Below are 24840 nucleotides of genomic sequence, written 5' to 3' on the forward strand. Positions count from 1 at the left end.
AAATGAAAGTGTTAAAGTGTTGTACAGAAAGGTTGTAAAATTCTTTTATAAAAAGTTTTAATAAGTTATATAAATTTAAAAAAGTATAAGGAAACGCTTATTCTTAGACGAACTTATAAATCAATAATTAAAAAACTTAGACCAAAATCCTAACAAAATTTAATAGTTAGATGAAAATACAAAATTATAAAATGACATTATATCTGAAATAACGGTTAAAAATTATTTTAAAGAAAGAGTTGACTATTTTTAACCATGGAAGTCTCAAATTTTGTTTGATTTAGCCACTAATGATTTGATCATGTTAAATTAGCTCTAAAGTCTGAGTTTTGACACATTTTTATCCTTTACACCCTCATTTAGATGGTTATCCAGTTTCACCAACATCATAAGTTAGATCTTGAACACCTGATCATGCAAAATTTGATATTTTTTTTTCTTTATAATTTCTTTTATTAAACTAAACTCGGTTTAATTTTTTTTCATTTTTTTGATTTTTTTAGTCAAAACTAAACTCAATTTTATTCATTTATTTATTTATTTATCCAAGTTTTTTTTATTTATACTGATATTAAGTTTACATTGAAAATAATAAATTATGTAAGAATTTTTATGTAAATATATTTATTATAATTTTATAACAAACAATTTATGCAGGTTGAAAACGTAAATTTCAGTTATTATCATGTATAACCTTAATTAACAATTTGTATTTTTAGTCCAACTTTTTTTATTTATAGTTTTCATTTTTTTTTCAATTCATAATTATTTCATTTATTTGAATCATAATAAAACTAAAAACCTAGAAAAACCATAAATAATCAAAGTCATTAAAAAAAAAATTAAATGTCCAAAATTATAATATACTCTCGTATTTTCACACAGTTTACACTTTTTGAAAGAGGTCAAACAAAAAATTTATCAAATTGATGAAAAATAAGACAAAAAAAATGATAAAAAATTAAAAAAAAAACGAAATAAAAACTGAAAATTGAGTTCAGTTTTGACTAAAAAATATAAAAATAAGTAAATAAAACTTAAAATCTGATTTTGGAATCTAATTTAGCATGATAAATTCATCTTATATTTTAACATGACACGTAGGCAAGAAAACCTGATAGCCGGCTACAAACTACTACAAAATAGCTCATAGGACTCGCGTTTTTGGTGACGAAGGAGATAAGTCGGGATGCGAAATGGCGGTATGGAAAGAGCACGATTTTTCAATATATTTCACGAAAATTAGACGGGCCGTAAATTAATACTTGCCATTTTCTAATTTAATATATATTGAATTCCTTGATTGTAACCGTAAATTAATATTTGGCATTTTCTAGTTAATTAAGTATGGGGCATGAATCTATATTTGTTTCAAAACTAGTTCAAATTCGGAAGTAACCCAATTGTTAAAAGAACTTGGTGTTATAGCCCATAGAGTGATGTATTTTTTTTTTTTTTTGAACGGCAAACCATACTACTCCTTACTAAATCCTAAACACTACTTATGTCTCCTAATAAAACTTGAACCCATGACCTCTCATTTGAACACTTTTTCTCAATTGGAAAGTATGTCAGATAATAGTACATGAAAAGGTCCTATAAGCTATTTTGTAGTAGAGGTCATAATGGCAACACGAATCAAAACTCAAACTTTAAGATGTAGCTAGATCGAGTTAATTTAGAGATTCAATGTCAAAAAAGTCAAACTATATATATATATATATATATATATATATATATATATATATATATATATATATATATATATATATATATATATATATATATATATATATATATATATACTTTAAGAAACAATTTAAAATGGTTTCTTTAAAGAATGTTAACCATTTTAGGATGTGGGTATGGGTCTACGATGCTAACCTGTAAAGAATGATGTTAACCATTTTAGAATGTGGGGGTGGGGCTACAATGCTAACCCCTACAAAGAATGTCATGGCTTGCAAACTTGTATTTGATAGGTCTTCGATACCAAACACAAGTGACTCTTAAGGAAAGATGCCAACAGTTTTCCTTTTGTTAAAAGCCAATGTCTAACTGTTATTTACTTAATTCAATCATTTATTAATACGTTAAAGTGTGTTATAGTATCTTATGAGAATTTCATATTATTTTTTCAATATAGTTTTAGTGGAAATCTTATTAATAGCTTCTTACAATCATTACATTATAGATGATGCTATAATATTAATGTGGGTCTGCAAGAATGTTTATTATATATATATATATATATATATATATATATATATATATATATATATATATAATGTTTATTATATATACACAGAGAGAGAGAGTGTATGTGTGTGTGTGTCTTAGGTTCAAATGTTTCTAGCAACTATTGTGTTCCTAAATGCACCATTGAGAATTCAAGAAATAATAAACAATTAAATAAATCATTTAAAGGTATTTTGGACAATTTGTACTTTTTAATTAAGGAATCATTTAATTGAAATCCTGCAATTAAGGAAATAAAATAAATATTTTTGACCTAGTCTCTCTCTTGCATCGTGTCTTATATTCAAGGAATTACCAAAATGAATGAACGATTCAACAAGTTTGGAACATATGAATCCTGATCGATCATCCCATCGGACATAACCCCAGGAAGATTTAATGAGATCTATAATTGATAAAATTGATTTGGTAAGTTTCTTTTGACATCTATGATCGACAAAATCAAATTGATTTTAACAAGTCGTCTAGAATTTATCATGATTTTGATTCAAGATCGAGATTGTGTTCATCATCTTATTAAATTCAATTTCTTCAATGTTCTATTTATGTTCGATTGAAGAAATATTCTGATACAACTTGCACTTCACAGTCATAAGTTGGAGTTTGTTTCGAAAAAGTCAAAATTGGTGTTCATATTTCTATATCGATATTGCAAATGTGTGTTTGTTTCTTGAATTCATAACTGGGAATGGATGCAGATGCGTGTTGATGATTCAATTACAACTCTTGAATTCTATGTTCAATCACAACTCTTGAATTTTGTATTCAATCACAACTTTGATGTAATGTATTCTATTAAAATTTATCTATATAAATGTATTATGTTAGAATGTTTGAAAATAATTGTTAACAACAAGTATATTTGTTTAACTGGTAATGAATTTGTGATACTTTATGGTTGACTTTATAGTCTCTACTACATTCTGTCAAAATTTATAGTTTTTATTTTCTACTATATTCTATCAAACTTTATAGTCTTTAATACATTTTATTAGAATTTATAGTTTTTATTCTCTTAGAATGCATTGAACTTTTTAATTTGTGAAACTTGATTATGATTTCTTTGTAGATTTAGGTTTTGAAGAGGCTAACATTGATGTGGACAAGGAAGAAAACATAGAGACCGACAGTGTATTATACCAGAATGTGTTATGCTACAATGTATAAAGTGTTGCTTAAAAATAATATTCTCTCAGAATATATTAATGTTTTTGTTAGATTTTGATGTTTTTTTTTCTTTCAAAATGTTGTTATTATTCAATGAATCACAATTATGCAATGTAATTGTTTGGTATATTATTAGTTCAAGAATTGATTTTGTGTAGCCTTTTTCAGAATGTTACTAGTTTATGGTTGATATTCTGTCATTTTAATAGAATAAAATCGAAAAATATATTTACTAGTTTATGGTTAACATTCTATCATTCTGACAGAATAAAATCGGATTTTTAATTTTGAATTAATTTAAAGTATTCAAAATTTTAAAAATAAAGGAACTAATTATCCCTAAAAATCTGAAAATTTCCTTTTTTTAATATAGGTTAATTGACTAAAATGCCCTTATGCTGAAATTTGTGTGATTATATGGTACATGTTATTCTATTCTACTATCATAGACCCTCAGATCACAACCTTTGATTATATTCCATCCAATGGTCCAGATCTATGCATTCTGGTACACAATAGTTACTAGAAACAAAATAACATAACCTAACCATATATATATATATATATATATATATATATATATATATATATATATATATATATATATACATATATATATACATATATATATATATATATATATATATATATATATATATGTATGTGTGGGTAAATTATAGTCCATATGGTTTGGGGTAATTTGCATGTTTGGTCCCTAAAAACCTTTTTTTTAACTCGGACCGTCCCTGCTTTATGTTTTTGTTGCACGCTTGGTCCCTATCTATTCTAAAAATACTGATTTACCCTTGCTAGATTTGTTTTTATACTTTAAATCATTTTAAACATATTTTTATTACAATAAAAAGCTTGGGTCCCACCTTGATCTCTTTATTTCCTCAAGTCAAATGCACTTAACCCTAATCCCTTTATTCCTTCCGGTCGATCTTCCACAACCTCCTTCCTCTCTGCCACCACCGAAGCTTCTGCCTAAGCCCATGAGCTAGTTGAACTTGATCTTCCACCTTCATCTTTTAGCCATCTACACCACTAACATCATCCCAATCATAAGCCGACATGTGAAACTTAGGAAATTAAATTCGTCGGAACCAAGACCACCACCGTCATCATCCTTCTCTCTAACTTGAACCACCGCCCTGAATCACTTACCCATCACATTGAATCATTTTAACAACATCCCTAAACCATGTCTTCTCTGTAAAACTTGATTTTCAAGGATACCGCCATCGAGTTCTCTGGTTTCTTTCGGTCTTTTCTTCATGTTTGATTTTTGGATTTGTTCCAGATTTGCTAGTCTCTTTTCCAAGTTTATCTAACAATTTGCTTCATATTTGATTCTAATTTGATTTTCCAGTTTTATCTAGATCGGGTTTGATTTTCCTTAAGATCTGGTCGTTGTTTATTTTCGCAATTTGCTTCATCTGAAGTGCTGGTGTTGGTTTGCTAGCAGTTTGTCGGTGGATACAAAGAGGGGTGGTGGTTCGGATGTAATAAGAGGATGGGCCTTTTTTCTTGGATTTCATATTTGATTTATGGTTTAGATTTTTCAGTTTTATTTCCGGTAGCGAAGGTGGTGATGTTTTACTCTGGTGGCACAAGTGGTGATTTTTCGGCTGGGTGGGGTGAGGATGAACGTGGGGTAGAGCACAAATGGAATGGCTGATGGTGCAGAAATCGAGATATGGTGGTCTGGTTACATTTGGTGGCGGCGACGTCGATGTGTGAGATTTTCCGACGAGTGGTTTAAGATTTTCTGGCGATTAAACACAAGGAGGAAAGGGTGGGGAAGAGGGTTCAGTGATGTGGGTTTTTGAACCAGAAAAATTTATTTAATTAATATTTTCCACATTTAATTTATATTTTTTTAATTGGTAATTTTAAAAAAGGTAAATGTAACACTTTGTTCCTGGTACACATTTAATTATAATTTTACTCATTTTTAGTCAGAAACTCGACGAGTTGGAGGCCTAAACTCACCGAGTAGGAAATGGAATTGGGACACAGGTTTGGAAGTCTACTCAACGAGTTGGAAGCCCCAACTCGACGAGTAGGACTGCCAGAGTGAAACCCTAATTTTGGGGTTTGCACCCTATTTAAGCATCTTAATCCCCTTATGTCATCCTCATTTACAGCCTCCAAGTCCCAAAACCCTAGCCACAAAACACTAGAGCCTTGTGTGAGCTTGTGAGCTATTTTTGAGTGAAACCTTGTGTGTTTTGAAGCTTGTGAAGGAAAGGGAAGCTTGAGGACTCAAGAAGGAGATACTAGATCCATCAACTTCGTTTCTTCCTCATCATTTTCTAGTAATCAAGTATAAAACTTGCTTAGTAGCTTCTTAGATCTCTTTATCATATTTCTATTGAGTTTTTTGTCCAATAAGCTTGATCTTTGGGATATGGACATCCCAAGTGAGTGAACCATCAGATCTGGAATCATTAAGGGATTTCATGGCATAAAGGTGCAAACTTTATGGCTATTGAAGCCCCATGTAAGCCATAGGATGTTATTTTTAGCCTTTTAAGATCCAAAAGGCCATGCATGAAGTGAAAGGTGGAAACTTTATGTGTTCAAATGATGTCTAAGGCCTAGATCTTTATTTGTATATTTTAGTTTGGAGTATGGATGACTTGTGGACCAAGATCTAATTTCTAAAGAGTTAGGGTTTGAGCTAAACCCGTCAAATGAGAGTATTAACGGGTAAAGTTGGAAACTTTACCCTTAAAAGGACGTTTTCAATGTGTATGAGAAACAAGGAGATTAGATCTAAAGTGTAGGGGCTTAATCCATTAAGATGGCCCAAACAAATAGAGGAACTCATCGAGTTCATAGAGAAACTCGACAAGTTGAGTCGATTTGCCCCGATTTTGAACATGGTAGAACTCAACGAGTCTAAGGATGACTCGACGAGTTGACTCGCCTAATCGCGACTATGAGTAGCTAGGGAACTCGGTGAGTCAGGAGGGTTGACTCGACAAGTAGGATCGTGATTTCAGGGTTTTTGATTGATGGAACTTGATGAATTTATGGGTCAACTCGATGAGTTAAGTCAACCCATAATGTTGACTTTGACCGAACTGGTGACGTTGACCAGGGGTAAAATGGTCATTTTTCCCTAAGAAGGAATATTGGATTTTAACTAAGAGTTAATGTGTTAATGATAGCAGCGGAGATGTTGGAGCAACCGTCAGAGATTTATCACCGTGAGATTTCACATTCAGCTTTGTGAGGTGAGTTTTCTTCAGTAGGAACGGTTCGAAGCTACCAATTCGACCCATGTAGAGTATGTATGATGATTAGTTGCTAAGTGTGGACACGAACCATATCTTAGACTTATTTATGATTTGTAGCTAAGTGTGGGCAGGATCCGTATCTTATACTCGTTTATGATTAGTAGCTAAATGTGGGCAGGGCCCGTATCTTAGTATTATCTGGGTATGATTATGAATTGGTAGATTATGGTATACTTTTTGTCTGCGTGATACTTGTATGTATGTTTTGATAGCGGGATGTGGGCGGGGGCATGTATTATCCAGGTAGAGGAGCATGGGTGAGGCCCGTACATCCTAGCTAGTTGAGTGTGGGCGAGGCCCGTATTCATGGATAGCTGAATGTGGGCAAGGCTCGTATCTCATAGTTAGCCGAGTGTGGGCGAGGGACCGTATCTCCTTGAGTGTGGGTGAGGTCCGTATCTCCTAGTTGTATGCTATATGTTACGTGTATGGTATGTGGTAGTTTGGGGAGACTCAATAAGCTTCGTGCTTACAGTTTTCAGTTTTGGTTTAGGTATTTCTGCTAGTAAAGGGAAGAGCTCGGGATGACTACATGGAACACATCACATCATTTTAGCCTGGGAGGATTTACTATGATGTTTTTATGTGATTTTGATATGTTAACAGATGTTATGATATTTTTGAGACACATGATTTATGATTTTATTATGATGAATGATACTTATGGTTTTTATTAATGATTTAAAATGAAATTTTTGGACCATATTTTTAGGGTGTTACAAGTTGGTATCAGAGCCTTAGTTTGAGGGATTCGGGAACACTCTCGGGTGTATCTGAACTCAAAATGAGGACTTGGTATGAAATTTTTTCAAAACAAAATCATTTCTACAAAAACAATTATAGAAAAAGAATTTTGAAAATAGAAAAAGGGTGTGGTGCATGTAATCAGCCGAGCTCAAGTAAGTACTCCCAAATTACCTATACAAGTTTATGTTATGATATGTTTATAAGAACGACATGATATATTAGGACTAAGGATCTAGTAAGGTTGTCTTATGTGCCTGTTTTATGTGTATTAGCTTTATAAATTGCATGCTAGTACATATTAGTCAGTGATATGATGGCCTGATTAGGTGTAACGCCGGGTTCCTAGAGTGTGTTTTTAGAACAATTCATTCATCATTGAAGAGGTACTCGATGAGTTGGAGGCCCTAAACTCGTCGAGTAGGAATTATTTTGGGAGGGCCACGGGATAAGAAACCTACTCAATGAGTTGCGGAGCCCCGACTCGACGAGTAGGGCTGCTAGAGTGAAACCCTAATTCGGGGTTTTACAATATATTTAAACAACTTAAGCTCTAGGGTTTGGCCTCCTTTATAGCCTCTAGTGTCCCAAACCTTATCCATGAAACCCAAATACGTTTTTTAGAGTTTTTGAGCTATTCTTGGTACTTTTTGAGGTCTTGAAGAAGAAGAGACTTGAGGAAAGAGCAAGGAAGTGAAGGATAAGAGTAGATCTAGAAGTAAAGCTTCATTTCTAGTTCAATTGAGGTAAAAAAAGATCCTACCTTGCTTATTGAGTATCTAGATCTGAAGTCTTAACCCCATAACATGCTTGCATCCATGAATGGTTCCAAAACAAGCTACTAAAAAGCCACCATGGCCTTAAGAGACTCAAAGTTGCCAACTTAATTGAGTGTTGGCCCTTCTCCATACCTTAGATCTCCTTTGGAGCTTAGTTTTGGTGTTTTAAGCTCCTTGACACCATGCATGGACATAAAGTTAGCAACTTTACGTGGTACTCTAGCCTTAGGGGACCAGGTCTATGGTTTGGAGATGTTTGACTCAACCGTAAGCGATCTATGGATTAAGACAAAGGGGACTCGATGAGTTGTTCATACAACTCGACGATTTGGGTCGTGGTCCCTCAACCTTTTTTGTTACTGAGTAAACTCATTGAGTCTAGGAGATAACTCAGTGAGTTGGTCAAGATTTTGAGTTATGAAGATTGAGGAACTCGACGAGTTCAAGGAGGGACTCAGCGAGTTGTACGTGAATTGTCCCAACTCTGTTTGAAGGTAACTCGACGAGTTCACGAAAGAACTCGACGAGTAGGATCGAGATTTCCAGAGTTTCATGGACCAAGAACTCGACGAGTTGATGGACCAACTCGGCGAGTTGAGTCAACCAGGATGTTGACTTTGACCAGAATGTTGACTTTGACGTTGACTATGACCAAGGTTGACCCTTAGAGGGTTATGAAGTATGGAATGGATTCTAAAGGGTTGTCCCATGTAAGGTTTTGGGCCCAATTTGGAAAATTAGGCCATTAATGTGATTTAGTGGATTGTATATTATGAACCTTGATGGGTCGGGGGGTGAAATGGTCATTTCACGCCAAGTAAGGGTTTTGGATCATGCTTTAAGACCCAATTGTGAATTGGGTGATGTTTTGGGTATTGATAGCATGAGGAGTTGCCAGGACAATAGCTAAGAAACTCTTGCAGGGGACTTCAACAGTATGAGGCGAGTTACCTTCCAGTAGAAGTGGGTTGAAGGCACCAATGCCAACCTACTAGTAAGAGTTATAGTAGAGATGACTGTCTTTGTGATAATTATCTGGTATGTCACTATCTGTTATGCTTTATGTGCTAGTATGCTATGATATTATGTGATAAGGTAGGAAGGGTAGGATAGACCCCAGTACCGGTCGATAGGGCCGAAGGGGTATGCCAGCACCCAGATAAGCTAGGCAGTATATGTCTTATATGTTTATGAGCTAGCATGCTATATGGTAGAAGTATGGTGAAATATTCCCCGATACCGGTCGAAAGGACCGAATGGGTAAGCTAGCACCTAGATATGCTAGGTTGTATGTGATTTATGTGTATATAGGATATTATATGGTAGTGGTAGGGTGAAATAGTCATTGGTTATGCCTTATATGCCTATTGTATGTGCTTGTTGACCTACATGCTAGTACCGATCGGTCAGTGATAGGATGGCCAGTTTAGGTTATGCTCGATTGTATGAGCTTTAGAATCTCATGCCAGTATAGATTCAAGATAAGAGGATAGAATGGTTTGATTGAAGTATGTTGGTTAGATATTCCATTATCTGAATGATGCTTTCTCTGTGCTTTGTGGGGCTCTTAGCAATGTGAGTTAGCTACTAAGTGAATATGCTAAATCTCATGTGGCACGGGTTGGCTAATCTCAGAGTGATGGACTTGATCCTCTTCCGTAGCTCTCGTTTGAGTCTAACCGTTCTAGGGATAGGTCTTTTACTTGAAGGATTATCTGATCCCTGTTAGATGTGGCTATATTCATGAGCTAGCTATTTAACATTACTGGGGATCTTTCGGCAGCTGAGGACTGGGTGGGTTCGGGAACCTAGGAAAGCCTATTATATGCTTCAGTGGAATAGTAGTGAGGTTTAGTGAGACTTGGGTGCATCAATTTGAGGAAGTGACTTGGAGGATTCAAGAGGATTTATGAGGAAAGTATAGATAGTTGTGGAAGGTAGTATTGGGCCTATACTACTGAAAGCACAGGATCTATACTCGAATCGGTGAGAGTCTTGGAGAATATGAGAAGCTTCGGGGTGTAGAATCCATGAGTATGTTATGATCAGTGGTTTTGTGATTTTTCAGTTTGGAGATGAGCACTCATGGAGGTGGTTCTGATTCAGGTTCTGACTCAGGCGCAGGTTCGGAGTTAATTACCAAGCAGATGTGGGAGTTCATCTCGTCGGAGATTACCTGCATCATTTTGGAGCAGACGCCTATAATATTTGGTTCAGTCAAGGAGGGGATTTTTGAGGTATTGGATAGTCGTCTCAAGGCCTTTCAGGCAGAGATTTTGACAGGGCATTTGGGGGATCAACTAGAGCCTGAAGCTTGTGGATCTCAGGAATCCTTCTAGAAGGAGGATCCTATTATTGGCTCGAGTCATTTTGTATCAGAGGTGGGTTATGCACCTTGTCTTCAGGAGAGTCTACCACATGATTAGATCATTGTGGAGGTTTCGCGAGCCCTACGCATGGAGTTACCCGACATCATTGGGCGTGTCACTGATAGGTCGATTGCTAAATTCCAAAGTCAGATCGCGATTATTCAGACAATTGATGAGGTAACTGAGGTAACTCATGAGAAGAAGATTGGTTTATATGGAAAGTTGGGGAAGAGGAATCGAGAACATGGTCTGGGTCGACTAACTGAGCATTTGGGTGCGACTGCAGCGAGTGTCAGAAATCTGAGGGGTCGTGGAGGTTGCTCAAAGGACGAAGGGGGACAAAAGGATGCTCGCAATAAATCTCAGTACGACAGGTGCGGTTAGAAGGGTCACCTCTACCGAGAATGCACATTGGAAGTAGAGTTGTGCCATCGTTGTCATCAACCTTGTCATTTTTGGGTGCATTGTGCACGCATGGTGGTTAGGATTGTTAAAGATTCATCGCAGGTACTTCTACAGGAATCCAAGATCGAGTCGCAATAGATCGATGATATGTAATTTGAATTCCCCTTTCTGTAACAATACTATGGTGTAATTACTCTTAACCATTAGTTGTATTGCTTTGGAACCTCACTGAGTTTTTGGTAAGTGCATCTAGGGTTTTATTTCTCTGCTTGTGTTTGGATTATATTTTTAAGAATTGTCATAAGCCAATTGCATACTGTGAATTGTTGAGTAGTCAGTAAAACGTCGTTCCCTTTGGCTGGATCGAGGTGTTAAGTGTTCTCTCGGATCGTAGTGGAGAAGGGTCAGGGGTACTATGTGGAAGGCCTATGGTTAGTTTCATCAAGATAGTCCACCCGTATCGATGGGATATAGTGGTTTTATCATCTGCTCTGGTATGATCGGCGGTGGCCTATGGGAGAACTTCTGGGTTCTAGCACTACTGGCACTAGGAGAGAAGCGGTAGCAGGAACATACGAGTATTGGACGCATAGATGTTTTGTTATTGGATGTTCAAGAGAATTGTATTTTCGCATGGGTTGTGTTCGGTTAGAGTTCAGTGGTGCTACGAGATTGAAAGTGGGAACGAGGATTCATCAGCCAGGGTGAAGATTAAGGCCTCCAGTTGTCAGCATGGGAGTTGGATTGAGGTATCGGACTGGACCAGAATTCAATAGTACTCTTCAAGATTTCAGAAAATGGGAGATCTTAGGATTTGGCTAGTAATCGATCGTTAGCACGGGTAAGTACTGGTCGTCGACAATTGGATTTCATAAGGTGAGAAGGATTGGGAATCCTTCAATTTCACACATCGTGAAGACTTAGTCAAATCTAAGTTGGGGAGAATTGATCAAGTATTTAGGAGCAAAGATGGGTATGGAACTGAGATGGGTTTCGCATCCCTGTCAGAAAGGGAGGAGGTCGAGTGGCCGTCTGGATTAAGGATTATGAGTTGGGAGTTCTGAAAACATTCCAACATTTGGTTCATGTCTTCCCTTGGCATCAGATAGCAGGTCTCAAGAAATATATTAGGAATTTCAGATAGGACATGAGTTCAGATTGGGATATTGGATCCTGTATGCATGCTTGACTTTGGGCGTGTTAGGATTACTAATCAGCGTTAAGACCATGGTCAACGGTTGAGTTAGCATGGGAAGTGTTGTAAGACTATAGGTGTAGCCGTAGCATTCACGAGATTGTTAGACAGTAGTAGAGTGTTGTAAGTGTGCGGGTGTATCCATAGCATTCATAAGTTTCTCAAATAGTGTTGGAATTATTGTAAGATTGCGGGTGTAGCCATAGAATTCACAAGGTTGTTAGATAGTGTTGGAAGTGTTGTAAGACTATGGGTGTAATCGTAACATTCACAAGGTTTCCAGATAGTGTTGGAAGTGTTGTAAGTCTGTGGATATAGCCGTAGCATTCACAATGTTGTCAGATAGTGTTTGAGTGTTGTAAAATTGCGAAGGTAGGCGTAGTTTTCACTAGGCTGATAGATAGTATGGGAGTGATGTTAGATCACGAGAAGAAAAATAATACCCATCAGTTTGGGTGCAACAGTGAATGCATGGAAATCTACGGATTGGGTTATGGAATTACCCAGATGGGTTAGAACTGGTTGAGCCAGTGATAAGACCATGGGAACACCATGGTGGTCATGGGATCTAGGAAACGATGGACCGCATAAGATTGTTTGCGATATATTGCTATCTTTAGTCATGTAGCAATCAATTTCAGCCTTCAATTTTGGTGACTTCGGGATTCGACGTTAGGAATCGATCGGTTAGATCAGGAGATCATTAGAGCCATGGTGGAAGGATAGGTAATGGAAACGACCGACAGATAAGGATTTCGTCCGAAGGTTGCATAGGGAGGCTATATAGGAGCCTTTGGCTTAGCAACTAGGATGGAACCCAGTATTTCGCACAACTGATTGACGAGACCATGGAGGTCTCGGTGGGGTCTGGAAGGCAGCTGAGAGGTAGCATGATATTTCAGACAGTTCAGTGTTTCAGACAGTTCAATATTTTAGGCAGTTCATTGTTTCAGGCAGATCAGCGTTTTGAGCAGTTCCAGTGTATCAGACATTATTGGTGTTTTCAGGATTTCATGTATGGATGGAGTAACTAATTGATTGGGTAGTGACTATTCACTCGCAGTGGGATTAAATAATCTCAGAGTATTTGATTTAACCCTGTTGCACAACTCTCGTATGAGTCTAAGCATTGCAGGGATGAATCTCATACTCGAAGGATTATATGAGCCTTCTGTCAAGTATGAGAATTTTGCAGCAGGATGGTGGTTAAGGACCTTGTCTTCAAAGGTTGCATCAAATTCATCAAAGTTGGAAGTTTTGTGGTTGATCAGTTGGTCGATGAGGTTTGAGCATGGTAACATTGCAGTATAGATAGTTTGGTCTGACGGGTCTGACATGGAGCCAGACCACTAAGACCTCAGGGTTTGAATTCCAGGGAAAGTAGGACTAGTTTTACTTAGGAGATAGAGGAATCATTCTTCACCGAGTTTGAAGAATTACTTTAAAGATAGTATTAGTAGATCGAGATGGGCCGATATATAAACAAAGGGAAAGGCCATTGATCATGCGGGGTGATGGTTGTACCCTCAGGATGGTAGGTGTCAGTTCTCGTAAGAAATATCAGTAGGTTCATGGAAAATCAAGGGAGCCGCGAGCTTATCACACGAGTCATTTTTAGGGATAGGAGATTACAGTAGACTTCGAGGATGACATCTAAGATAAGTGGGGCAGATTTGTAACGCTCGGTTCCTGGAGTGTGTTTTCAGAACAATTCATTCATCATTGAAGAGGGAATCGAAGAGTTGGAGGCCCCAAACTCGTCGAGTAGAAATTATTTTGGGAGGGACGCAGGTTAAGAAACCTACTCGATGAGTTGGGGAGCCCCGACTCGACGAGTAGGGCTGCCAGAGTGAAACACTAATTCGGGGTTTTGCAGCCTATTTAAACAACTTAAGCTCTAGGGTTTGGCCTCCTTTACAGCCTCCAATGTCCCAAACCTTAGCCACAAAACCCTAATATGTTTTTGAGAGTGTTAGATCCATTCTTGGTGCTTTTTGAGGTCTTGAAGAAGAAGAGACTTGAGGAAGGAGCAAGGAAATGAAGGAGAATAATAGATGTAGGAGTAGAGCTTTATTTTTGGTTCACCTAAGGTAAAAAAAAGTTCCTAACTTGCTTATTTAGTGTCTAGATCTAGTTTAGGGATTTTAGTAGCTTGTTTTGGAACCATTCACGGATGCAAGCATGTTATGGGGTTAAAACTTCAGATCAGGATGTCCATGGCCTTATGAGACTAAAAGTTGCCAACTTTATTGAGTCTTGGCCCTTCTCCATGCCTTAGATCTCTTTTAGAGCTTAGTTTTGGTGTTTTTAGCTCCTTGACACCATGCATGGATGTAAAGTTAGCAACTTTATGTGGTATTCCAGCCTTAGGGGACCAGATCTATGGTTTGGAAGTGTTGGACTCAACACAAAGTGACTTAATGGATTAAGAAAAAGGGTAATCCATGAGTTGTTCATACAACTTGACGAGTTGGGTTGTGGTCCCTAACCTTTTGTGTTACTGAGTAAACTCGATGAGTCTAGGAGATAACTCAACGAGTTGGCCATGGTTTTGAGTTATGAATATTGAGGAACTCGACGAGTTTAAGGAGGGACTTGACGAGTTGTAAGTAAATTGTCCCGACTCTGTTTGAAGGGGAACTCGATGAAATAATCCTCAGTACCGGTCAAAAGGACCAAAGGGGTAGGCCAGCACCCAGATATGCTAGGTCGTATGTCATTTATGTGTATATGCTAGGATATTATATGGTAGTGGTAGGGTGAAATAGTCCCCGGTTACCGGTTGAAAGAGACCGAAGGGGTAGGCCAGCACCTAGATATGCTTGACGGTTATCGGTTGAAGGAGATCGAAGGGGCAGGCCAGCAGCCAGATATGCTAGGCATTTACCAGTTGAAAGAGACCGAAGGGGTAGGTCTGGTACCCATATATGCCTGACAGTATGTTATTTGTATGGTATGTGGTATGATGGGGGAACTCACTAAGCTTCCGGCTTATGGTTTTTAGTTTTGGTTTCAGGTACTTCGTTTTCGAAGGAAAGGAGTCGACGATCCCAACACATCACACTATGTTCTCCGCACATGAGATCTTCGGGATTACACTCTAATATGGTTTTATGATACCATTTTTTATTATTAACACATTGGTTTTAATATGGGATGTTATTATAGATGTTTTCTTATATTGTTGGTTTTATATTAACTTAACTAAAAATGAAACTTTTTGGTCTTAAATTTTGGGATGTTACATTAGGACATGCTTGATTACGTTTACTTAGTGGTCGAATGCTGCTTGCTTTGTGCTTTTAGGATTTATAGTTATCGTTAACTAACTAGTAAAAGAATATATTAAGTTACATTTTACGAGGACTAAATAATTTCAGAAGGTTAGGTTTAGCTCTATTTCTCAGCTCTTGTTTGAGTCCAACCATTGTAGGGTAGAACCCTTCATTCGAAGAATTATCTAGTCTTAGTGATATGTAATGGTATTCGCGAGCTAGTTGGGGGGAAATAACATGGACTTCATATGCAGCTGATGACGGAGAGTGGGTTGGTGGTTACCCTAGGGTAAGCCTAGGATGAGATTAGCGCGTGAAGCAGTAGTAGTAGAAGGGACCACAAGAAGGCCCAGTGTCCTATTTTAGCAGCATCAGAAGGATGAGTGGTGGCACCCGCTCTTGCTATATTGAGGATTACCGACGGCCGCCAAGGCTGGGCGGAGGCACCAGTGGCGAAGAGCAGAGCCTTCCAATTGACAGAGGAGGAGGCACGTGCAGCACCCGACGTGGTGACGTGTATGTATCTTCTCCTTTATCTCTTTACTTATATTGATTATTGCTTATTTTTTATTGTTACATTATAGGATCTTTCCTTGTGAACGGTATATCTACTCTAGTATTGTTTGATTCGGGGGCTACCCGATCATTTGTGTCGCTCGCGCTCGGCAAGCGATTCGTAGGGGCTCTGGGGGAGCTGGATTTCCCACTTGATGTGGAGATAGCAGATGATAGGACCGTTAGGGCTGCGAGGGTTCACCGAGGATGTACACTGTTGTTGTTTGATGAGAAGTTTTTTGTGGATCTAGTCCCTATTCCCCTGCGAGGGAATAAGGTTATAGTCGGTATGGAATGGTTGAGCCCCAATAAGGCAGTAATCGAATGCGAGCAACAGCTACTGAGGGTTCAGAATCCTAGTGGAGGAGGGTTAATGACTTAGGGTGAGAGGCCGCATGGTGGACCCACTCTATGTTCAGCAGCGAGAGCGAGGCGCTACCTACAACATGGTTGCATAGGTTATGTCGCCTATGTCATGGATACCCATGAAAAGGTTAAGGCGATGGTGGATGATGTACCGATCGTGCGAGAGTACCCAGATGTATTCCCGAAGCATTTCCTGGGATACCTCTAGAGAGACAGATTGAGTTTAGAATTGACCTAGTCCATGGTGCGGCTCCGATAGCCAAGGCACCATATTAGTTGGCTCCTCCCGAGATACAAGAGTTGTTTACACAGCTGCAGGACCTGTCGGACAGGAGATTTATCAGACTGAATAGTCCACCATGGGGAGCCCCAATCCTGTTTGTGAAGAAGAAGGAGCGGTCACATCGGATGTGCATAAACTACCGGGAGCTGAATAAGTTAACGGTGAATAAATGTTATCCCCTTCGGAGAATCGATGATTTGTTTGACCATCTATAGGGTGCATCTTGTTTCTCCAAGATTGATCTACGATCGGGTTATCACCAGATTCAAGTTAGGGACGACGATGTGCCAAAGATAGCCTTTCAGACTCACTATGGTCACTATGAGTTTGTGATGATGCCGTTTGGGCTCACCAATGCTCATGCCGTGTTTATGGACCTCATAAACCGCATGTGCAGACCGATGTTGGACCAGTCTGTGATAGTATTCATCAATGACATCTTGGTTTACTCCAAGACTCAGGAGCAACATGAGGAGCACCTGAGGGAGGTGTTGGAGACACTGAGGAAGGAGAGACTTTTAGCAAAGTTCTCCAAGTATGAGGATGATACAGACTCTCGAGGACATGATGTGTGCAATCATAGGGGCCACAAGAAGGCCCAGTGTCCTATTTTAGCAGCATCAGAAGGATGAGTGGTGGCACCCGCTCTTTCTATATTGAGCATTACCGACGACCGCCAAGGCCGGGCAGAGGCACCAGTGGCGAAGAGCAGAGTCTTCCAGTTGACAGCGGAGGAGGCACGTGCAGCACCCGACGTGGTGACGGGTATGTATCCTCTCCTTATCTCTTTACTTATATTGATTATTGCTTATTTTTTTGTGTTACATTATAGGATCTTTCCTTATGAACGGTATATCTACTCTGGTATTGTTTGATTCGGGGGCTACCAGATCATTTATATCGCTCGCGCTCGGCAAGCGATTCGTAGGGGCTCTGGGGGAGCTGGATTTCCCACTTGATGTGGAGATAGCAGATGATAGGACCATTAGGGCTACGAGGGTTCACCGAGGATGTACACTGTTGTTCTTTGATGAGAAGTTTTTTCTGGATCTAGTCCCTATTCCCCTGCGAGGGAATAAGGTTATAGTCGGTATGGACTGGTTGAGAACCAATAGGGCAGTAATCGAATGCGAGCAACAGCTAGTGAGGGTTCGGAATCCTAGTGGAGGAGGGTTAGTGATTCAGGGTGAGAGGCCGCATGGTGGACCCACTCTATGTTCAGCAGCGACAACGAGGCGCTACCTCCAACATGGTTGCAAAGGTTATGTCGCCTATGTCATGGATACCCATGAAAAGGTTAAGGCAACGGTGGATGATGTACCGATCGTGCGAGAGTACCCGCACGTATTCCCGAAGGATTTGCCTGGGATACCTCTAGAGAGACAGATTGAGTTTAGGATTGACCTAGTCCATGGTGTGGCTCCGATAGCCAAGGCACTATATTAGTTGGCTCGACCCGAGATACAAGAGTTGTCTACACAGCTGCAGGACCTGTCGGACAGGGGATTTATCAGACCTAATAGTCCACCATGGGGAGCCCCAATCCTGTTTGTGAAGAAGAAAGACCGGTCACATCGGATGTGCATAAACCACTGGGAGTTGAATAAGTTAACGGTGAATAGCCGTTATCCCCTTCGGAGAATCGACGATTTGTTTGACCATCTATAGGGTGCATCTTGGTTCTCCAAGATTGATCTACGATCGGGTTATCACCAGATTCAAGTTAGGGACGACGATGTGCCGAAGATATCCTTTCAGACTCACTATGGTCACTATGAGTTTGTGATGATGCCGTTTGGGCTGACCAATGCTCATGCCGTGTTTATGGACCTCATAAATCGAATGTGCAGACCAATGTTGGACCGGTCTGTGATAGTATTCATCAATGACATCTTGGTTTACTCCATGACTCAGGAGCAACATGAGGAGCACCTGAGGGAGGTGCTGGAGACACTGAGGAAGGAGAGACTTTTAGCAAAGTTCTCCAAGTATGAGGATGATACAAACTCTCGAGGACATGATGTGTGCAATCATAGGGGCCACAAGAAGGCCCAGTGTCCTATTTTAGCAGCATCAGAAGGATGAGTGGTGGCACCCGCTCTTGCTATATTGAGGATTACCGACGGCCGCCAAGGCCGGGCGGAGGCACCAGTGGCGAAGAGCAGAGCCTTCCAGTTGACAGAGGAGGAGGCACGTGCAGCACCCGACGTGGTGACGTGTATGTATCTTCTCCTTTATCTCTTTACTTATATTGATTATTGCTTATTTTTTATTGTTACATTATAGGATCTTTCCTTGTGAACGGTATATCTACTCTGGTATTGTTTGATTCGGGGGCTACCCGATCATTTGTGTCGCTCGCGCTTGGCAAGCGATTCGTAGGGGCTCTGGGGGAGCTGGATTTCCCACTTGATGTGGAGATAGTAGATGATAGGACCGTTAGGGTTGCGAGGGTTCACCGAGGATGTACACTGTTGTTGTTTGATGAGAAGTTTTTTGTGGATCTAGTCCCTATTCCCCTACGAGGGAATAAGGTTATAGTCGGTATGGAATGGTTGAGCCCCAATAAGGCAGTAATCGAATGCGAGCAACAGCTACTGAGGGTTCGGAATCCTAGTGGAGGAGGGTTAATGACTTAGGGTGAGAGGCCGCATGGTGGACCCACTCTATGTTCAACAGCGAGAGCGAGGCGCTACCTACAACATGGTTGCATAGGTTATGTCGCCTATGTCATGGATACCCATGAAAAGGTTAAGGCGATGGTGGATGATGTACCGATCGTGCGAGAGTACCCAGATGTATTCCCGAAGCATTTGCCTAGGATACCTCTAGAGAGACAGGTTGAGTTTAGGATTGACCTAGTCCATGGTGCGGCTCTGATAGCCAAGGCACCATATTAGTTGGCTCCTCCCGAGATGCAAGAGTTGTCTACACAGCTGCAGGACCTGTCGGACAGGGGATTTATCAGACCGAATAGTCCACCATGGGGAGCCCAAATCCTGTTTGTGAAGAAGAAGGATTGGTCACATCGGATGTGCATAAACTACTGGGAGCTGAATAAGTTAACGGTGAATAGCCGTTATCCCCTTCGGAGAATCGATGATTTGTTTGACCATCTATAGGGTACATCTTGCTTCTCCAAGATTGATCTACGATCGGGTTATCACCAGATTCAAGTTAGGGACGACGATGTGCCGAAGATAGCCTTTCAGACTCACTATGGTCACTATGAGTTTGTGATGATGCCGTTTGGGCTCACCAATGCTCATGCCGTGTTTATGGACCTCATAAATCGCATGTGCAGACCGATGTTGGACCGGTCTGTGATAGTATTCATCAATGATATCTTGGTTTACTCCATGACTCAGGAGCAGCATGAGGAGCACCTGAGGGAGGTACTGGAGACACTGAGGAAGGAGAGACTTTTAGCAAAGTTCTCCAAGTATGAGGATGATACAGACTCTCGAGGACATGATGTGTGCAATCATAGGGGCCACAAGAAGGCCCAGTGTCCTATTTTAGCAGCATCAAAAGGATGAGTGGTGGCACCCGCTCTTGCTATATTGAGGATTACCGACGGCCGCCAAGGCCGGGCGGAGGCACCAGTGGCGAAGAGCAGAGCCTTCCAGTTGACAGCGGAGGAGGCACGTGCAGCACCCGACGTGGTGACAGGTATGTATCTTCTCCTTATCTCTTTACTTATATTGATTATTGCTTATTTTTTATTGTTACATTATAGGATCTTTCCTTGTGAACGGTATATCTACTCTGGTATTGTTTGATTCGGGGGCTACCCGATCATTTGTGTCGCTCGCGCTCGGCAAGCGATTCGTAGGGGCTCCGAGGGAGCTGGATTTCCCACTTGATGTGGAGATAGCAGATGATAGGACCATTAGGGTTGCGAGGGTTCACCGAGGATGTACACTGTTGTTGTTTGATGAGAAGTTTTTTGTGGATCTAACCCCTATTCCCCTGCGAGGGAATAAGGTTATAGTTGGTATGGACTGGTTGAGCCCCAATAGGGCAGTAATCGAATGCGAGCAACAGCTAGTGAGGGTTCGGAATCCTAGTGGAGGAGGGTTAGTGATTCAGGGTGAGAGGCCGCATGGTGGACCCACTCTATGTTCAGCAGCGAGAGCGAGGCGCTACCTACAACATGGTTGCACAGGTTATGTCGCCTATATCATGGATACCCATGAAAAGGTTAAGGCGACGATGGATGATGTACCGGTCGTGCGAGAGTACCCGGACGTATTCCCAAAGGATTTGCTTGGGATACCTCTAGAGAGACAGATTGAGTTTAGGATTGACCTAGTCCATGGTGCGGCTCCGATAGCCAAGGCACCATATTAGTTGGCTCCTCCCGAGATGCAAGAGTTGTCTACACAGCTGTAGGACCTGTCGGACAAGGGATTTATCAGACCGAATAGTTCACCATGGGTAGCCCCAATCCTGTTTGTGAAGAAGAAGGACCGGTCACATCGGATGTGCATAAACTACCGGGAGCTGAATAAGTTAACAATGGATAGTCGTTATCCCCTTCGGAGAATCGATGATTTGTTTGACCATCTATAGGGTGCATCTTGGTTCTCCAAGATTGATCTACGATCGGGTTATCACCAGATTCAAGTTAGGGACGACGATGTGCCGAAGATAGCCTTTCAGACTCACTATGGTCACTATGAGTTTGTGATGATGCCGTTTGGGCTCACCAATGCTCCTGCCGTGTTCATGGACCTCATAAATCCCATGTGCAGACCGATGTTGGACCGGTCTATGATAGTATTCATCAATGACATCTAGGTTTACTCCAAGACTCAGGAGCAACATGAGGAGCACCTGAGGTAGGTGCTGGAGACACTTAGGAAGGAGAGACTTTTAGCAAAGTTCTCCAAGTATGAGGATGATACAGACTCTCGAGGACATGATGCGTGCATGTGTTTTGGATTTTGGTGGTAGTTGGGATACGTATCTTCCGTTAGCAAATTTTTCATATAACAGCAGTTACCACACCATCATAGACTGACCTCCGTTGGAGATGCTCTATGGGAGGAAGTGTATAACCCCAATATGTTGGGGAAATGTCAGTCAGAGGGTCATGGGGAGTATGGAGGTAATACTCAAGACCACTGAGAGGATCCAGCAGGTTCGGAGCAAGCTCCAGACTGCTCAGAGTCGGTAGAAAAACTATGCCGACATGCGTCGTTCAAACTTGAAGTTTTAGGTGGGCGACATCGTCCTCCTGAAAGTGCTATCCTGGAAAGGTGTCATCCGCTTCAGGAAGCGGGGCAAGATGGGCCCCAGGTACATCGGTCCTTTCAGGGTTATTGTCTGGGTGGGCAAGGTGGCGTTTCGATTGGATTTTCTAGTAGAGATCAACCATATCCACATCATTTTCCATGTTTCTCAGTTGTGGAAGTGCTTAGTGGATGACTCAACGGTTGTGCTTCTAGAGGATATTTAGGTTGATGACAGCCTGAATTACATCGTGAGAATGGTAGTTATTCTCAACAAGAAGAAGAATGAGCTGAGGAATAAAAGGGTGGAGCTGGTGAATGTGCAGTGGTAGCACTGCAAGGACTCAGAGTGGACTTGGGAGCACAAGGAGGAGATGAATGAGCATTACCCGGAGTTGTTTCCCGATGCAGCAGACTTCAAAGAACGAAGTCTAAGACAAGTGGGGGAACATTGTAACACCTGGTTCCTGGTACACATTTATTATAATTTTACTCATTTATTAGTCAGGAACTCGACGAGTTGGAGGCACAAACTCATCGAGTAGGAAATGGATTTGGGATGTGGGTTTGGAACTCCACTCGACGAGTTGGAAGCCCTAATTCGACGAGTAGAACCGTCAGAGTGAAACCATAATTTTGGGGTTTTGCACCCTATTTAAGCATGTTAATCCCCTTATGCCATCCTCATTTACAACCTCCAAGTCCTAAAACCCTAGCCACAAAACCCTAGAGCCTTGTGTGAGCTTGTGAGCCATTTTGAGTGAAACCTTGTGTGTTTTGAAGCTTATGAAGCAAAGGGAAGCCTAAGGACTGAAGAAGGAGATACTAGATCCAACAACTTCGTTTCTTCCTCATAATTTTCTGGTAATCAATTCTCAAACTTGCTTAGTAGCTTAATATATCTCTTTATCGTCTTTCTATTGAGCTTTTGGTCTAAGAAGCTTGATCTTTGGGATATGGGCGTCCAAAGTGAGTGAACCATCAGATCTGGAATCATTAAGGGCTTTCATGGCATAAAGGTGTAAACTTTATGGTCATTGAAGCCCCATACAAGCCATAGGATGTTATTTTTGATCTTTTAAGCTCCAAAAGGCCATGCATGAAGTGAAAGGTGGAAAATTTACGTGTTAAAATGATGTATAAGGCCTAGATTTTGGTTTGTATGCTTTAGTTTGGAGTATGGAAGACTTGTGGACCAAGATCTAATTTCTAAAGAGTTAGGATTTGAGCCAAACCCATCAAATGAGGGTATTAAGGCGTACAAGTTGAAACTTAACCCTTAAAAGGATGTTTTCAGTGTGTATGAGAAACATTGAGCTTAGATCTGAAGTGTAGGGGCTTAATCTGTTTAGATGGACAAAACAGATATAGCAACGAATTGAGGCGATTTTCCCCGATTGTTAACATGGTAGAACTCAACGAGTCTAAGAATGAATCGACGATTTGACTTGCCTAATCACAACTATGAGTAGCCAGGGAACTCAGCGATTCAGGGGGGAGACTCGATGAGTTGGATCGTGATTTCAAGGTTTTGATTTATGGAACTCGACGAATTGATGGGTCAACTCAACAAGTTGAGTCAACCAAGAATGTTGTCTTTGAATAGGGGTAAATGGTCATTTTACCCTAAGAAGGATTTTTGGATTTTAACTAAGAGTTAATGTGTTAATGATATCTGAGAAGACGTTGGAGCAGCCGTAAGAGATTCCTCAGCACAAGATTTCACAGTCAGCTTTGCGAGGTGAGTTTCCTTCGGTAGGAACGGCTCGAAGGCACCAATATTGGCCAGTGTAGAGTATGTATGCTGATTAGTAGCTAAGTGTGGGCAGGGCCCGTATCTTAGTCTTGTTTATGATTAGTAGCTAAGTGTGGGCAGGGCCCGTATCTTAGACTCGTTTATGATTAGTAGCTAAGTGTGGGTAGGGCCTGTATATTATTATTATCTGAGCACGATTATGAATTGGTAGATTATGGTCTACTTGTAGTCTGTGTGATATTTGTATGCATGTTTAGATAACTGGGTGTGGGCGCGGCACGTATCCTCCAGATAGAGGAGTGTGGGCGAGGCCCATACCTCCTAATCAGCTGAGTGTGAGCATAGTTAGTCGAGAGTCGGTTGGGGCATGTATCTCCTTGAGTATGGGAGAGGCTCGTATATACTAAGCTTTGTGCTTACAGTTTTCAGTTTTGGTTTCAGGTATCCGCTAGTAAAGGGAAGAGCTCGGGATGACTACATGGCACACATCACAACATTTTAGCCTAGGAGGATTTACTATGATGTTTTTATATATGACTTTGATATGTTAACAGATGTTATGATATTTTTGAGACACGTGATTTATGATTTTATTATGATGAATGATAGTTCTGGTTTTTATTAATGATTTAAAATGAAAATTTTGGACCGTATTTTTGAGGTGTTATAGTAAAAGAAATCAGTAAGGGTAAATTGGTCTTTTTAGAACCGACAGTGACCAAGCTATCAACAAAACCATAAAGTAGGGACGGTCTGAGTTAAAAAAAAAGTCTTTAGGGACCAAAACATCCAATTTACCCCAAACCACAGGGACCATTCATGTAATTTACCACACACACACACATACACACACACACACATATATATATATATATATATATGGGTGTGTGTGTGTGTGTGTTCAAATGAGAACATATCTTAATTTCAGAACAATTTAAACCTTCAAACATAAACAAAAGTTCAACTCTATCTACACCCACTCACTCTACTAGAAGTCCATTTCTATCGTTTGAAGATGGAACACCTGAATTCGTCAGAATAACCGATCACTGCCTCTCCACACCTCACCTTGCCTCTACTCCTTCCGCAGTCGGAAACATTGGATGTTCGTCTCTTTCTCTCCAACGAGTATGTTTCTCGAT

Source organism: Lactuca saligna, chromosome 1 (assembly GCF_052625555.1).
Source record: "Lactuca saligna cultivar CGN05327 chromosome 1, ASM5262555v1, whole genome shotgun sequence".
Lineage (NCBI taxonomy): Eukaryota > Viridiplantae > Streptophyta > Magnoliopsida > Asterales > Asteraceae > Lactuca > Lactuca saligna.